At 43.8% G+C, this 18191-nt stretch overlaps 1 protein-coding gene across 1 annotated transcript in view; it reads right to left on the bottom strand.

Annotated features, from left to right (window-relative positions):
- The window catches only part of RBFOX1 (RNA binding fox-1 homolog 1), a 2121844-nt gene that overhangs the window by 910784 nt on the left and 1192869 nt on the right, over positions 1–18191 (bottom strand). The window contains exon 5 of the mRNA XM_053929075.2: positions 3709–3756. The gene's annotated coding sequence lies outside the window, so the exon portion shown is untranslated. The remainder of the gene's footprint in view (positions 1–3708; positions 3757–18191) is intronic.

Raw genomic sequence — 18191 nt, 5'->3', positions numbered from 1 at the left:
CCACTTCTGTGCAATTTCATAGCGGATCCGAAACCGTTTAGCCACACCAGGCCAGGCAGTAAGTGAAAAGAGGAAGCCTGTTTGTGTTTACAGCCTTTGACAAATGGGCTCTTGTCTGTTCCTGACAGATTCTCCCCCTGACGGATCCATCAGCCTCTCCTCTCATCACCTGAATCGCAGTCTTCATAATAGTATTGAAATTCAGATGGATTCTACACCACAAATAAAAACGAATTTAAATGCCTCTGTTCCCCACCAGAAACACGGGTCCTGTAAATGTCAAATGCATGCAGTTTTGCAAGGCCTTACAGCCCTTCTGAGTGATGGGTTACCTCCTGTCACCCCTGCTAAATCTGCATTAGCTCTGGGCATTCAGCTGCACGAGGAAACTGTATGTGCTGCTACTTCCCACTGAAGGGTGTAAAACCTGACCGGCCTTCCAGATCTCCTTCGGACGTCCTCTCGGTGATGTCCAGAAGTGGCCAGCAAGCCATCTAAGCACAGCTCCACTCACAGGGACTCTGCTAATCAGTGGTCTTGGAAGCAAAAGAGACACATAAGGAAAAGCCACACCGCAGTATGTACCATGAATTTCTCCATAAACAACCAGCAGAGGTTCTCCCAATACAATTAACTTTCTGTCTGCCAATGGAAAATAGGCATGTAGGATAAAGGAAAACAGAGAAATACGAAGGAAAGGAAAGGAAAGTTCTCTTATTCTGTCAACAGTCTCAGAATGAACTCAGACTGTATGCTGACCAGGAAGAATGATTTTCTTTATCAAGATGAGGGCTCTCTTCAACTCTTGAAATTCACTGTTCATCCTCCATCATTATATCTGGTCTAGATTCAAGGGGAAAATGATTCATCTCTAGGTACATGGCCCTACCCATGGGACAAGGTGTGACATTGGAGGGAGCCGGCAGGAGAGACTGTATTAGATTTAACAGAAAACTTGAGACCTTGTGTTTTCTAAAGTTATTTTATCAAGAGGATACTTAACAGTTATACAGACAAACGTGTAACTGTGAACACACACACATATCCAGAGGTAGACAGGAAAGAAGGTGAAAGAAATATTAAAAAACAGGAAAAAGAAAGTTTTTCTCAGGAAGCCACTGAGTCCTAGAGACATCATGATAAGCTTCTTTAACTGAAGGAAATGGAGCTTTAAAGAAAACATGCTGGTTTTCCTTCAGATCACTCAGCATTTCATGAAAATTCACCCGGGACCAAGGGGCAGCCTCTTCAGAGGCAGGTTGACTTATTATTTTGGCACCTCTGTCATCTCTTGTCTCTTCAATTCTACTTTATCAAATTACTGATTTTGCCAGAAGCATTCGGATTAAACGGAAAAGGACACACACACTTGCAAGGAGCAAGTACCCTCACTTCAACGGTGAAATTTCGTAATTATATGTCAGGGTGACAGAAGTCCCAGAGTGCACTCGGGGAACTAGGTGAGGATTGCTCCAGCTGCCACACCTGCTGTCACATCACTGTAGGGGTGGGGGCGGCGGTGGGCGGTGAGGGTGGAGAGAAGTTGGCACTCCTCTGGGAGGCAAGGGTGGGAATTGGGGGTGGGCGGGAACCTGCACCTCATAGGTGATTAGGTTTTGCATCTTGACTTTTTCATTTGGGAGACAGGACCTTGGTATACAAACTACCTCCAACACCTCAGTCCCACTTCCAACCACATGAGGAGACCCAGAGACGCAATAGCCCAAATGTACACACCACAAAAATAAATAAGTCAGAAAAGAATTTTGACAGGAAGAAAAGTTCTGTTGAACAGAAGAAGTGAAAAGTCCTTAGGGAGTAAGTCAGTGGAGACAGAAGTAGATATTCTAGTAGGCGTATCTCTAGGAGTCATCGCCATTAACTTTGGCCAAAGGTTGGGTTAATTCACGTATCATTGTCACGTGAGGTCAAGTTGAGAAAACAGAAGGATGCTTTAGAAATGAGTCCTTCTTTGAAGTGTCTGACTCAGCCCGCCAGTCCATGACAAAGCACAGAAATGTGTGTGTGGCAGGTAAGTGTGTGTTTCTCTTTTTTTTGATAACAGCTGAAGCCATGTGCAGAATGATCAATATGCCCTCTCCCCACCAGTGGGCACCACAGAGCAGCCATAGGCCTGGGGTATCGTTATCATCATGACATATGAACCAAAGGCGGTTTGGGGAGGTAGACTGGAGCTGTGTGGCTGGCTTTCATCCCCCAGAGCTTATCTGGGTTGCTCATTTGTCTTGTTGGTGATAGAACCGATGTTGTTTTAACAGCATCAGTTCTCCTGGCCCCTTCCAAACACTAGTCACAAAGAAAGTAAAAAAGAAAGAAAAATTATGGGGCAGAAACATGCCTGTGAATTCCATAAAAGCCCAAAGGAAGTAGGAACATCCTGAATGTGGAAAGGAGGACAGAGAACGGGCTTTCGCTGTGACACGAGCAGAGGGGCTGAGGTCGATCGCTGATGGCAGAGCTGGTGGGAACACATGAAAAAATATCTGTGCACACACATCCAGCTGACGGGGCAGCTCCATGCGCCTGACTCACAAAGTGCATGCACTTGAGTGTACCAGCATGTAAACACGCGGAGAGTGCAGCTCTGAATGGGAACACGTTTGCTGCAACGCAGAGCAACACACAACTCCAACTGGGAGATGGTCACACAGACTGAGTTTAAGCTGCCGTATATATTCTTTTCCATGCGAGGAGATTAACACCGCTTGAAAGAATGTCTGTCAGTTGCCTTTTACTGAAAAGCAAAAATTTGTTTTGGGAAGTTTCCTTCCACCTTATTAATCAGCAGGTGTCTGAGCTATCACAAAGTCAGGGCTGAAAATCTCCGCTTGAAATAATAATGGCATTAGACAACAATGGTGCAGTTGCAGAGAGAAACATCTTTCAAAATTGTGGAATGATGTCAAATGTAGCCGGGAGATACGCACCCTCAATTCACTTATTTGACCTCTTTGGATTCAAGGCATTAAAAGTAACATTTGATCTGCTTGGATGTTCTTGGCCACAGAAACTTGTGTGAACTCTTGTCAATAAAGAGAGACCGTGAGGATATTAAAGTGAAGAACCCTTGTCTAACAGTGGCTTTTCCTGAGGGGATCCACACCAAGTGTAACAAGAAGATAAATGGGGTGAGGGGAACTCTCTGTAGGAAATCTCTCCCCCTCGCTGCCCCCCAACACATCGCATGTAAGTAGACTGACACCGCAGACAGGTGCTGCTCCTGTGAATGTGTCGTGCTGGAAACTGAGACAGACTCTTCCAACCCAAAGTCATAGATCAAATACAGGATGTACTCTGAAAACCCCAGGATTACACATCCTATGTATTCCATTTAATATTATTAAATATGTGATATGTGCATCAACAATATTCAACTAAAATGTGAAATGAGTTAAAGGACAAATGGGCTATTTTCCTGAAGAGAGGTAGATGACTAAAATGAAAATCAGCACCAATGTTTAAAGTAAACTATACTACGCACTCTGCATTGAAGTCATCAGAAATAACACCAGTTGCAAGGAACAGGACGACGAGCGATTTAAAGTATGATTGTCTTCACATGTCCAACATCAGGGCCTGTGTCACCTTCGCAAGCCGTCGGCCATCCAGGCATACCTTGAGCACTCGGTCTAAATCACTGAGTTCTTGTTTTGTTCGAAACCGAAACAATGAAAAATATTGACTTACCTTTCTGTCCTCTATTTCCACGCAGGTATTGCAGTCGGCTTTGATATCCTGAGAGGAGGAGAAAAGAGAGAGAGAGAGAAAGAGAGAGAACAAGAGTCAGACTTATGGTCAGGGAACATTCAGCGGTGTCGCTGAGATGCCCTTTAAAATAATAACGAGCTCACCCTCCTAGCAGGGTTTCTCGAGCCATTGCTTTTTATAGCGCTTTTTAGAAGTATATGCCTTGGTGTTTGCATTAGAGACATATGGATGTCACAACAAAGCTTTATTACATGAAGATGTGGGGAAAAGGCAAAAGCTATGGATCAGAGGCCACAACAAAGAGAAGCTGATGGTTCATGTCACAACACGCTCCCCAGACACCTTCGTTCACATCAGCAAAGACTGCCCTTAATCAGCCCTACTGTCTCTTCCTCATTCCCCACTTAGGTTAGTCAGATCATCCTCCCTTCAACACAAAACCATCATCATCTATTTTTTATCTTTATCTCCATCCATCCATCCATTCATCCATCCATCCAGCCATCTGTCTGTCTATCTGTCCAGCCATCATCCACCATCCACCCGTCCATTCATCATCTATCCATGCACTCATCCATCCGTCATTTTTTATTGCACACCTACTTTTTAATGCATTTTTTCCTTGTTACTCTTGAACGTAATGGTGAAAAAAAAAAAACATGGTTTCTACCCTCAAGGAACTCACTAGTTTGACGGAACAGTAGACATACTCACGCAAGCAACTGTGATATTCACTTACACATTCAAAAAATTAGCACTCAGTACCTATTGCTTACCAAGCCCTGCTCTAGGCACGGGGGACTCAATAACACGCCAAACACATAGAGGGCCCTTTTCTGACACTGTGTTAGAAAAGCACACAGTGAAAAGAAATATCAATAAATGTTTGCTATGTTAGAAGAAGATACGTATTATGAAAAAAATAAAACAGGGAGAAGAGGATAGGGAATGCTGAAAGTAAGAGAATAAAATTTTAAGTTATAAACAGAAGCAGAAACTGAGTAGAGACATAAAGAAAGTTGGGGAATGGGCCGTGGGGCCCTCTGGAGACGGGGCATCTCAGGGCAAATTGTGGGACTCGGTCAGGCTAGAGGATGGAGGCCGCTGTGGCAGGAGGGAAGTAAATGAGGACCACAGCGGGAGATGAGATCAGTGCAGAACCAGTCAGAATTCCTTCTTTTCTTATTTGGATAAAACACACACAGCATTTACTCTTTAACCATCTTTCAGTGTGCACTGTAGCGGCATTAGGCACATTCACACTGCTGTACAACCATCACCAAAATCCATCTCCGAACTTTTTCGTTATCTCAGGCAAATACTCTGACCCCATTGAAGAGCAAGCCCCCATTCTGCCCCTGGAAACCACACCCTACTTTCCGTTTCTGTGAATTTGACTACCTGTGTTGGTCTGCTAGGACTGCCCTATCAAATCCCACACACTGAGTGGCTTGAACAACAGAAATTTATTTTCTCACAATGCTGGAGGCTAGACATGCAAATTCAAAGTGCTGTTAGGAGTGTGTCTTGGTGAAACCTCTCTTCCAGGCTTGCAGATAGACACCTTCTCACTTCTCATGAACTTTCATGTGGTCTCCTCTCCGTCCGCACCGAGAGACAGGGAGGTGTGTGGTGCCTCCTCCTTTTTCATAAGGACTTATCAGATCAGCACCCCTCATGACCTTATTTACCTTTAATTGCCCTCTGAAAAGCCTTATATCTGAATACAGTCACATTGGAGGTTAAGGGCTTCAACTTATGACTGGGGGTGCAGTGCATAATTCAGTCTATAACACTCATATAAGAGGAAAGATATAATATTAGCTCTTTGGTGTCTGGCTTATTTCATTTAGCATAATGTGTTCATCCAAGGTTTATCCATGTGGTAACATGTATCAGAATTTCATTCCTGACATAGCACCAACCATCCATCGAAGGACACTGGGTAGTTTCCACCTTTCAGCTGTCGTGAATAATGCTGCTAGGAACACAGGTGTATGTATATCTGCTCAAGTCCCTGTTTTCAAATCTTTTGCATATATGCCCGGATGAGGTATGCAATTGCTGGATCATCAGCTAATTCTATTAGACGCTGTCACACTGTTTTCCACAGTGGCTGCCCCTTCTTACATCCCTACCAGCAGGACACCAGCAGTGCCCCGTACTCCACGTGTTCATGAGAACTTGTTGTTTTCATTCAGAGGTTTTGAAGAGGGGACAGGCGTGATCTGTCTGCAGTTTTAACAGAACAGACCGCTGAGAACCAAGAGTACCAGTGAGGAGACCAGCCCAGGCATTCAGGTTTCAGATGATGGTGGCTGTGAAGTGGCAGGGTGGGTGGGGGGTCAGAGTCCGGACAGAGTCATCAGATGTCCTGACAGGTGCACGAGGACTGTGAGGATAAGATGAAGGTCAGGGACCATTCCTAGGTTTCTGGCCTGAGCTTTTGAGCCTTCCAGAGGTGGGGACTACAGGTGTGGCAAGATGGTGCTGGGGTCTGCAAACCACAGTGGCTCAGCCTGGGGTAAGTTCAGTCTATTCTCTCACCAAGAAGGAGTTGGCTTTATTCTGCGATGTGTCATTAGAACAGGGTTGAAAAAGTGGAAGGCCATCACCATGGTGATTTATCAAGTGCAGCAAATTCTAGATCTGTATGAATCAAGAGTGGAATGAAATGGGGCTATATCATAAGGTGAAGATTTTGTTTGCTTTGTAAGAGCCTTTGCACACTGGCAGAGGGGCCGCCGCAGTGAGCGGTGATTGAGCGCCGTGGGGTGCCGGGAGGGAGCGGTGCGAGGTACGGATCGTACTTGCCTCTAAACTGCCCTGGACCAGACAAGGAGACACGGTTGGCAATGTTAGCTTTTACTGTATGAAAATTGAGATGAGTGATTGTGTAACTCACCCTGGAGCCTAAGTCTGTACCTAGAAGAGGCTCCTAACACCGGCACCTTCCATTCCTCTCGGGCAATTTCATTTATTTTGTTCAAGGTGGCCAGCCAGTCTGGGTAATGCAGGCCATGTGTCCCGCTGCTCCCCTTGCTGTGGGGAGGGAGGGCCACCTAAAGCCAAACCTTCTAGAGAAAAAGTGCAGCTCCAACAGGCTCTCTAAGTGCACGCCTCAGATCAGCAGCACGGCATCCCCTGGGAGCTTGTCGAAAATGCAGATTCTCGGGCTCTACCCCAGACCCAGTGAGTCCGAAACTCTGGGCCAGGGGCCAGAAGTCTGCATGTTAGTGAGCCCTCTGGGGGATTCTGCTGTGGGCTCAAGGTTGAGATGCTCTAGGCCAGTGTATGGCTAGTTAGCAATCCCCATCCTGGTGTCAGATTCCAGCCCCCGAAGCGTGACTTCACCAGCTAATAGCCGTGCAGCTTTAGGCAAGTCTCTACCTTTCAAAGCCTCAGTTTCCTCACCTGTTACATAGGAGTAATGTGCAGAACTTGCTATTCAAAGTGGGGTCTACCCCCCAGCAACTATGCTGTCATCAGGGAGCTTGTTCAAACGCAGTGTCTCAGGCTTCATGCCGGATATCCTGAATCAGAATCCACATTTTCACAGGTGTGTGGGCTGCATATTTATGTCCCCCACAAAGACACAGGCTGAAGCCCTAACTTCCAGTGTGGCTACGTTTTGGAGAGGGGTCTCTAAGGAAATAAGGTTAAATGAGGTCATAAGGGTGGGGCCCTGACCTGACGGGATTAGTGCCCTCATAAGAAAAGAGACCCCAGAGATGGCTCGCTCTCCCTCTTTGGAGGCCCACATGGAGGAAAGGCCATGTGAGGACTCAAGGGGAAGGTGGCCGTCTGCAAACCAGGAAGAGAGCACTCACCAGAACCCAACCATGGAGGCACCCTGATCTCAAACTTCCAGCCTCCAGAACTGCGGGAAAATTAATTTCTGTTGCTGAAGCCATGCAGTCTGTGGTATTTTGTCCTGGCAGCCTGAGCAGGTTAAGAAGATTCCGCAAAGCACAGTCGAGGGACTCGAGGTCACGGTTTTCTCACTCACGCTCCTATTTTCAGGGCTGAGGTCTCTGACTGACCCTGGACACTGAGTCAGAGAAATGTCCTTTGCTCTTCCTAAGAACACTCTTTGAATTCATCCTCTAAGAACCATGAAGAGAAAGCAGAGATTAACTCCGTATGGGAGTGATAAAAAGCACAGATTATTTTTAAACCTAAGGATGCCATCGAAAAACAAGGAGGAAGGGTAGCTCCCTGGGGCTTTCCTTGTTGTTTCAACCAGGGGAAGCATGCATTTCCTTTCTTCCCTCAAGTGAAAATATGTTGAATTTGCAGGAATAGGTCCATATCTGATTTTGATTTACCCACCAGAAGTGGCAGGTGTTAATCAACTACCTAACAAAAATCAATAAACCAAAGGCAGGGTTTTCTTTTTAATCTGCCACTGAGGACCCGCACGAGCAATGGAAAAAAGCCATCTGGCAGCATCAGAGCTCTTGCCATAGCCCTAAGATTATTCAATTTATTCTTGTCAGGATTAATTTACTAAACCCAAGCTGGATTTTTTATTTAGATGATATTGTTGGTTTGTCATCCGCTGCAGATCTGCACGGGAGGCGCCCCAGGGGACGGCACTTGCTTCTGAACAATGTTAGACTCAAATTGGAAAAATGTCACTTTGGCGGGAACAAATTATTGTTTGAATCGCTCCACGTAGAGCTGGCGTCTCCAGATGGGTTCCCACCTGACCTTTTCTGAACCAGTGTAGCTGCATAAATGCTCCAGTCCCACTCAAAGATGTTGCTGGGAAAACAGCTCAACTACTTACGTGCTAAATACGAATTTGGAGCCATGCACTTATCACCAAGGAATCGATTTCCCTACAGAAGCCAGCCATTCTCTCTGCAGCCAGAAAACCCTGAACAGTGACTCAATCGCTGCAAAAAATGGGCTTTGGCACGCGCTAGGGGGTCACACTGCTTGGACTCTGCCACACTAGTGTGAGACTGTGCCTCATTGTCCCTATCGGCAAAATAAGGATGACAATGGTAATGGCCTCATTTGTTGTGAGGCAAGGATCTTGGCATGTGGCAAGCCACTGATCAATGTCAGCTGTCACTGATGGCATCCTCCACGAGTCTTTGCGAGACCTGGTTCCAAGAGGAGTAGGGAGAACTTAAAAACCATTCTATTTTTAAAGTTTTCTCTTCTAAGGCTTCTCAGTTCTTCAGGCTTTCAGACATCAAAGCACTCGTGTGTCTGTTCTTTTCAGAAGCTGTCCTCTCTCCCGAGAGAGGTTGCTTTTCTTCCACACTTGCGTGTTGGCTGTTTCTAAGGAGTTTTGTAGGTCAGGGTTATTTATGCCCAACATGCAGGAACACCATCCCCCTGGACTGTGGATCAGCGTCACTCACAGCTCTGAAGTCCCCGAGAGTGAAAGGTCTCCATGAACAGGTGGAGAGAAATGTCTGCTAATGAGATCCAGGAGGCCCAGAGGATTCAGAAGGTAGGAGCCCATAGTGGGTTGAATAGTAACCCCCCAAAAGGTATGCCCAGATCCTCATCCCTGGACCAGTGAATGTGTTATTATTTGGAAATAGAGTATTTGCAGATGTAATTTAAAAACTTGAGATGCAATCACAAATCTTGAGAAGCAATCATCCTGGATTATCTGAGTGGGCCGTAAATCCAATGACAAGTACTGTCTTAAGAGGTAGAAGGAAGAGAAGGCCATGTGAAGACAGCAGCAGGGACAGAGTAATGTGGCCACAAGCCAAGGAGCGCCGGCAGCCACCAGGCGCTGGAAGAGGCAGGAAGGACTTTCCCGTGCAGGCTGTGGCCGACATACAGCCCTGCTGACACCTTGACCTCACACTTCTGTCTTCAGAACTATGAGGGAATGCACTTCTGTTGTTTTAAGCCACTAAATTTGTGAAAATTGTTTTACAGATGCCACAGGGAACTAGTCAAGAGCCACAAGAATCTTCCAGTACAAACCTCTTTTGCCTGAGACTTGGCGACTTATCTCCAAGAAAAAGAAGGTGTTATCCTGAGACCACCCCATGTAATCCATGCTGAGGGAGAAGAGAGGCCCTTTAACGAGAAATGCCAGGCAGCCACCGTCTGCTGTGCTCTTGGTCCCTGTGTTTTCAGAAGACAGTCCTTGGAACCTCTAAATTAATAATTTCAGTTATCAGTCCTGGAAGGGCAATGGAAAGATCAGGGTGCTTACATTTGCTGCGAGAGCGGGGGAAGGACCATGCATCTTAGACGCGGCATTGTTCTCGGCCCGGGTACTCACAGAGTCCCAGAGAGTGTTTCACAGGAACCACTTGCAGCTTAAGTCATCTCTGGGGACCTGGCGGAGGCACAGCCAAAGATTCATCTGACAAGCCCAAATCGGCCTTATGATCAACCACCCTGCTCCTGGGGTGAGATCCAAGTGTTTTCCTCTTTCTCTTCAAGTAGAAAATACATGCTCTGGCAAGACAGCTTATAACATCACAAAAAAGTGCATTTTGACTCTGAAAAGAATTCAGAATCACATTTTAAATTTTGAATCAAAGCTACCTACAATAAGAAAAATAATTTTGTCTCTACACTTCCAGCTTCTTGGCTGAAGACTCCCTCCCATAATAAGACAGATTAACAGGAGAAAAACAAACAGAAGTTTACTAACATATATACCTCCTCTATGAATTAGAGAGAGCCAGGAAAATTGAGTAACTCCCAAAATGGTCCAAGCCATCACCTCAGAAGCAATCTACAGCTAAAAACAAAAGATATTGCATGGAGGCCAATTATGGGAGGTTACCAGGAAAAACCACAGTAAACAAGGGCAAGGTCGTTTTGCAGATTTAAGTTATTGTATCTCCAAAGATGAGAGTTTCTAGAGATTTAATCATCCTTTCTTTCCCTGGTACAGAAAGAGAGGCACCCTTACAAATGGAGATTTCCCTTATAAATACAAATTTCTCTTACAAAAGAGTAACTTCTACTCTGCTTTCAGAGCTTCTCTTTTGTCTGCAGCTTCTGAAAAATAATCACCCCCAAATAATCCATATGCCAAGGAGTGGCACATTCTGCTCTCCTTCAGTTATAAATGGTTTTCTTCCCTACAGCAGTTTTTCTGATAGTTTAGATGCTTAAGTTTCCTATTGTTCTAAGAATAACAATTGTTTCTAATTTAAAAGAAGCCAACCAATACAAGTTTAAGTTCTTGGGCTTGGAATACAATGGTGATTTACTACAACCTGAATTCTTTGTGTGTGTGTATGTGACCTTCATAAATATGCAGGCTTTAAAAATAAATGTAAGCCACAAGGCCATGGGGACCATTTGGCCCAGTGCTTCCATTTGGCTGAAGAGAAAGCTGAGCTTCAGAGAGAGGGTAGGGACCTGGCTTTGACCGTTAAAGACGTGAGAGGGGTTGAAATCCATCTGGCCTACCTGCTACGTATTTTATGTTTTCCTATGCACCACATATTATCTTTTAATCTAAATATTTAGATCATTGATCTAAATTTAGTTACCTTAATTAAGGATAATGATTTTGATTCAACTTTAAAAAAAATTGAATGACTGCATTGTCTTGTAACCATAGTTGGTCCAAATTTGAAGTTGTGCACACCTTTCAGCTTAATTCTTCAGCCTGTGTATTCAACTGAAAAGACCAAGGTTCCAATAATGTCACCTGAATACATGAATAGTTTAAAACGTGTGCACTGACTGACTTTACCCACTTCCTGGCATGCATCCATTCACAGTGGCTCAGCCCCTGCAATAGCACATGTGGCCAGCAGATGGAAGCAAATAACTTCACAAAACATCAAAAGCTCCATGCAACAGACTGGACCATCCAATTCACTGGGTCTGTAAACTTCTTGAAATATAATCTTTCTGCTCCTGCAGAATTTCAGTCTCAAATGACGATGTGTTTTAATTAATAAGCCTTAATTACTTCGCAGGAATGTGATAATTCGAGAAGGCATTTTATTAGCACATGATAAAGAAGTTTCAGTATGACAGAGACCCATGTTTCAAGGCGCAGCTTACTCTGAAAACACTAAGGTTTCTATCTAAATGTGAGGAAAACCAAGAATTTAAGAGCTATCTCACCTGAAATCATACAAATGGCAAAAAGAAGTCTGTAAACTAAGATCTCAACATAAATCCATTCAACCAACAGTGTCAAATCTACCTTATCTGGCTAGGTCAAAATGCAAAGTTGCTGACTTTATAAACATTTGGAGGAATTTTAAGGGGGTTCAGGAAGTATTTTCTTTGAGAGGGAGTAGCAGGAGAGATCTGAGCACTGAGAAAGACCACAAAACAATTCCCAAGCCCAGCTTTCATGCAAACAGCGATAGCAGGGCACTCATCCGGAAGTTTGTCTTTTTTCTCTGGGGATAACACCCTCACCACCATGAATTATTTTGTTCTCTATATCCTTTTTTTTTTTTTTAGCTTGGTTATCAGGGGACAAGAGCAAGCTGGCAGGAGCCCTGGCAACCCAGGGCCGTTGGCTCAGCACAATTGAATTTGATACAGAGGAGGGCTGAGCCCCTCAGGTGGGAGCAGTGTGTCAGGAGGTGAACTCAAACCCAGGGTCTGTTTGCAAATATGAGCTATGCATCGGCATCACAGCAGGAGTGTAATGAGAGCGCTTTTAATTAACTGTAAAAGTAATTACCCATATTAGATGTAAATCGCACTTGTTTTTACATGAGGTGAATAATTTCAGTGCAGCATTTAAGAATAATATTTCTGGAGGAGCTGTCGGCTGCAAACTCTCTCAACAAGTCAGTGTGCTTAAGAACAGAGGGAGGAGAAAAGTGCCAGCCCAGGAAGCCCTGGCTTTCCACCTGGCTGCCTCCCTTTTCATTTGTCTCAGGCCCCAGCATCTGTACACACCCTCTCCGCAGCAGCTGTAGACTCAGAGAAGCACCAGGACGAAAGCTTCCAAATCTTATAAGTTTGTTTGGTTTTGGCTTTTGGCTTTTAGCGTCTTGGATGATCCCCAGCACTTCCTTTGATGGGCTCTTGTGAATATTTAAAGAATAGGAACCAGAGGGAAGATGGAGAAAGAAGCCTAACAGGCCAGTGGTGTGTGCCCTCCATGAGCTAAAGTGGACACAGCAACAAGCAAATTATGGAGGAGGAAGCACGTGTGGGAGCCGGCAAGCCAGCCTCACAGCGATCTGTCACAGTCACAGAGGCTGGCGATTGGGCTTGAAAGTCCTCAGGGCAGAACTTCTGATGCGGATAGATGTCTGCCTCCCCAGTCCCAAAGCTTGAAGGCCGTGCTGCCTGGGATTCATAAATAGCAGGAGAAAATGACAGAGGCCCAGTGCTGGGAAGCAGCAAAGGTGAAACCGCCCTCCTTGGGTAGGGGACTGTGTTCAGGTGCCTTCCTCTGGGCTCCGAAATTCCCCTGACTTAGAAAAGACTGAGGTGGGCCCCTGAACCTCCCATAGGAACCAAGGTAGAGCATAAACAGCCAGGATGGAGTTTGCAAATATGAAATTACTGGGTAATTATTTATACTTCGATAGGCACCTTCATTAAGGGATTTGAGGATGCAATTATCAAATTGAAGTTTAGCACACTCCAGTTAAGCAACTGATCTGAAGATCAGGAAAGAGGGCTGCAGAAAGGCAAGTGTTCCCCAATCCAGTCCACCTGGAACTTATTAGTCAATCAGGATCCTTCCAAAAAGAAACTTGGCCTTCCACTTGAATAGTATGACTACCAACGTGATTCTTTTCCTGCCTATCGCCTCACCTCCTCTGGGCTTTGGTTGCAATTGTGGTGTTATTAATGTTTGTTTTTGATCTTTGCCTTAGAAGGACCCCGAGAAGGAGCCAAAGCAGGGAACATACTGGTTTGATACGATGCCCACGGGAATGAATCCTGTTCAAGATCAAGCCGGAGAGAAGCCAGAACTGGAGTTGGTGTCTCCTACAGGAAGCTTTTTATTTTTTTCTATAGGGCCACCCTTGTTTTCTCAGGTCTCTTATACCTGATACACCTTGAATGTATCTGCCTCCCACAGGGTCCATATAAAGCAGCAAGGTTCAACCCGAGTGCTGCAAGCATTTTTAAAACCTGCAATACCTGACTATTTAGTCCAGGGCATTGACCTCTTTTCCCTTAGATTGTCAAATTAAAAAATGACAACAGCCAACACATCAATAACTGTTTGGTGCGAATGGATTAAAATTATACTTTTCTTTTTGCGAGGTTGGCAAAAAATTTATTTTTTTGGTTTGCTGCAGAATCTTAGTGATTAGTTTATGGGTTCCATGAAATGAAAAAGTTTGAAAATTGCTGATCTAAAGACTTCAAAGTAAGAAAGAAAATAAGAGAGTGTAGCCTAGTCGGTCGGTCCCCTGGCCTCTGGAGGAGATGAGTGCGCATGGGGCTCTGCTGAGACAGTGACATCATTCGCAATGATTATTCGAGTGGAATTGTAAGGAGAAGGCACACTGCAACTTCACTTCCACCTGCCGGTCAAAACACGTGAGAGAGAAACCTCAGGAGTGAATCTACCTCATTCCAAACCCTGGCTCTTCTGCTTCACAGGTGCACGGTTTTACAAGGCAACTTCTCTGTGCCTCAGTTGCTGTCTTTGAGAAAATGGGTTAATTTTTCCTGATACCTTCAGGCTTGTCTGAATATGGAGATACAGTGAGTGAAGTGCCGTCACATAGTCAGGGGTCAGAATGCTTATTATTACAGTTGCAGTTTTTAATTTAATTTTATAGCTATATATTAATTACACACAATTCTGTGCATTATATACAGAATTTTATTGTAATTCTTTTTCCTTCTCAATATATGATGACTCTAAACACTGCCTGTATTCTTAAGGTCACAGCTATTGCAGTCCATTACATGATTCCCTGGATGCAAACAAAGATGCAGTTTCTAAAAGGACTGACTAGTCTCAACCTGGCCGGTGTGGCTCAGTTGGTTGGGCATCTTCCTGCAAAGTGACAGTTTGCCAGTTCGATTCCCGGTTATGCCTAGGTTGTGGGTTCAGTCCCTGCCTGGGGCACATATGAGAGGCAACTGATCGCTGTTTCTCTCTCACATCGATGTTTCTGTCCCTCTCTTTCTCCCTCTCTTCCCCTCTTTCTAAAGTTAAATAATTTTAAATAAATAAATAAATAAATGAAAGGACTGGTCTTCTAGGAATTGGTGCTGATAGATGGCCTATCTCAACATCCACCACTCTTGTAAGGACCCTAACACAAGGACTAAATAAAACCACTCAATTGAACATTTAATTTCCTCTTAGGAATCAGATATTCCACAAAGACATCCAATGGTCAAGGCAAGATTTATGTCAATCAGAGAAGGCACAGCACGGTTGAAGTTCAACAGAGCTGAGCAAACTATGTCACCTGTTGCATACACAGAGAGAAACTGCCAGTTTCCAAGAAGTGGCTCAGGTCTGAGACACTGACGAGGCTGTATTGGTTGCTGGGTGAGGCCACTCCCCTTGGCAGATGACATTCACGTTGTCCACATGGGTGGTAGTCATCTTGTCAAACACCATCTCCTGGGAAGCAATATTTTCTGTCCCTGAGACCTGGGTTTGGCATTTTGCTCTCTGGTAGAAAATGGCTAGTAGCCCCTTCCACCTTCCAAGAATAAGGTGTCAACTCTTTGTTCCAGCAAATCAAACCTTATTGTTGACAGCCTTAAGCAATCTACATGGTCAGAATGGCTGTTCTCAAACTAAACCAATGTGCACTTGTAAGAGCTACGGATGTCTCTTTGCTTCTGTCAATGTTCTATTCTCCGGAATGGGTGTCAGGAAGAGGTAATGCTAAGTGCAGACTATATGCTGTCAGAGGGTTAAACATGACACAAACTGCTGTGGCGGAAAGAACTGTTGTAACTCAGTCTTTGTGCACATCCCTTCATTCATCAAAGAACATGGAATGGGTTTCTTGGTTTAGCTTCCAGCAAAATATTTCTAAGTCTGACAGCATAGGACTACGAGTTAATGCATAAGTAATAAATGTTTACTTTTTATTATAGTAAATGTTTAAGTCTAAACACTTGGACTCTGAACATCTGATTCCCAAGAGTGAGTTAAGAAATCACCAGATAAATAACCATGTAAGCTTTTTCAGAAAAATGAAATACAGAGGAAAAGCAAAAGTGTGCTCTTTCCCATGACATGAAATTTACTAGCAACTCTCTGTGCACAACACTTGTACCAATTCTTACATAAGTATATGTATATGTGTGTATATATACATGTATCTGCATATGCATGTATGTGTGTGAGTGTGTGTGTACACACAGTCAGTTTAGGATAACTACAATGCTCTGCTTTCTCTCCCTCCTTCCTGGATGTCATGGTTACTTGCAGAACATGTCATTTGTTTCTTACCCACAATTCAAGAATTAAGAATATCCCCTTCATTGTCTAACCACTGAGTTGTATACTCAAAACCAATATATAATAATCATAATAATAACAGAATTGACTCAAAAAATCCCAGAACACTAATGACTACAAAAAAACGAAAAAAGAAAAGAATATCCCCTTCGAGGACTTGATTACGTTCTCTTTGGCATTGCCAGGCCCATCCACTTTATAGGAGGTAGACACTGTGTTGGGAGAGAGCACCAGAAAGCTAGCGTACCCCTTAGGATGTCTTAAGTATCTCAGTCGTTCATATTGTACTGGGATTGAGGTAAGAAAAAAAAATGTTGAGTTTTCGAAATCATGAAGGTTGATCTCCTTAAACACAGAAAAGTTATCATTTTAACCATTCTTAGTAAAATCCCTATGAAATGTATTTCATTGCCTTCACTTGCTAAAGCATGAAAGGTTGATTTTGTTATTGCTACTCAGTACAATACCACTTCCCAGCTTCTAATAACCTTTGAATTCCCTGCCCTCCTGGTAAATGCTGCAGATTGTGCTGTTCTCAACGAGATGCAGGCGTATTTCAATGTTCTCCTGGTGCCTGAACTTTCATTCAGTTTAGTTCCTGGTTGTTCACAACCAGTTATCTGGGGACTGCTTTAGAGTTTCAGTCTCTTAAAGATAAATGTTATGTGCTGGTTTTTTGTTTGGTTGGTTCTTTTTTATTTAAGGTTTTATTTATTTATTTTTAGAGCGAGGGGAAGGGAGGAAGACAGAGAGGGAGAGAAGCATCAAAGTAGAAAGAGATACATCAATAGGTTGCCTCTCACCACCCCACAACTGAGGACCTGGACTGCAACCCAGGCATGTGCCCTGACTGGGAATCGAACCAGTGACCTTTCAGTTCGCAGGCCAGCGCTCAGTCCACTGAGCCACACCAGCCAGGGCTATTTGCTTGTTTGTTTGACTCCCAGATCTGTGAGTTTCAGATGATCAAGTATAACAGAAATCGGTCTGATTTCTAGTATGTTCATTAAGGATTAAAGCTTAAAAAAACTTTGTTTTCTCTTCAGATGAATTACATATTGGCCTAAATGTATGAGCTTGGTTTGTCAAGAGCATTAAAATAGTTTATGCTGGGTAAGATATAAAAATAATTAAAGTAGAAATAAATCTCCTTTTTTTTCAGGTACCATAATTACCTGAAAATAATTCTGAATTGGCAAATGCATGAGGAGACTTGGATTTATTTAAATTACAAATCATGCTCTGACCAACCCTACCTACTTTCCTTGACTCATATTCTACAAACTTCCTCCCCAGAGCCTATACTCCATTGGAATCTATTTGTCCATAAACGCTTTTTATGTTCCAGAATCTTAGCTCCCTGTGTCCCCTCAACCCACTCACCCATCTTTGCTCATGCAGTCATCGCCTGCTACCCAAGTGCATCTCCCTTCCTCCTCTGCCCCACCAACCCAGAACTGACTGTGCTTTCTGGCACCCTACTCCCGTCCTGCACCTCTGCTGGGGGCTGATTTTGTCAGGATTTGTATTTCCAGTGTTCCACTTTATATGTGCCTGTCTCTTCCATGAGGTCATCAGCTCCTGAAAGGAAAGGGTATTAACGATAGCTAACAGTCTTCTAAAAAGCCATTATTAGTGATTATATTATAGGTATATAATCTTATCCATCATAAAATCTTGTATGTATTGCTATATATTAATAGCATTGTATAATGTATAATAATATATTATATATTGCCCTGGATGGGTGACTTGGTCAGTTAGAGCATCATCCATACACCAAAGGTTGCTGGTGTGACCCCTGATTGGGGTGCACATGGGGGGCAGGCGATCAGTGTTTCTTTCTCTTTCTCTCTGTCTCTCTGTCTCTATCTATCTGTGATACTATCTCTCCCTTCCTCTCTCTTTACCATCAGGAAATATATCCTCAGGTGGGGATTAAAAAACAATAATGATATATAATGCATGTAACATTCTGGGTAAGTATATATTATTGAAATAAACATAAAATTTTCCTTACTTCTATGAGGCAGGCACAATAATCTTCCCCATTTTCAAAAAACACTTGGACAGTTCAGGG

The sequence above is a fragment of the Desmodus rotundus genome, chromosome 1, assembly GCF_022682495.2.
Source record: "Desmodus rotundus isolate HL8 chromosome 1, HLdesRot8A.1, whole genome shotgun sequence".
In the NCBI taxonomy this organism is placed as follows: Eukaryota; Metazoa; Chordata; class Mammalia; order Chiroptera; family Phyllostomidae; genus Desmodus; species Desmodus rotundus.
The sequence above is the reverse complement of the archived record's forward strand: the minus strand, read 5'-3'. Positions and strand labels throughout refer to the sequence as shown.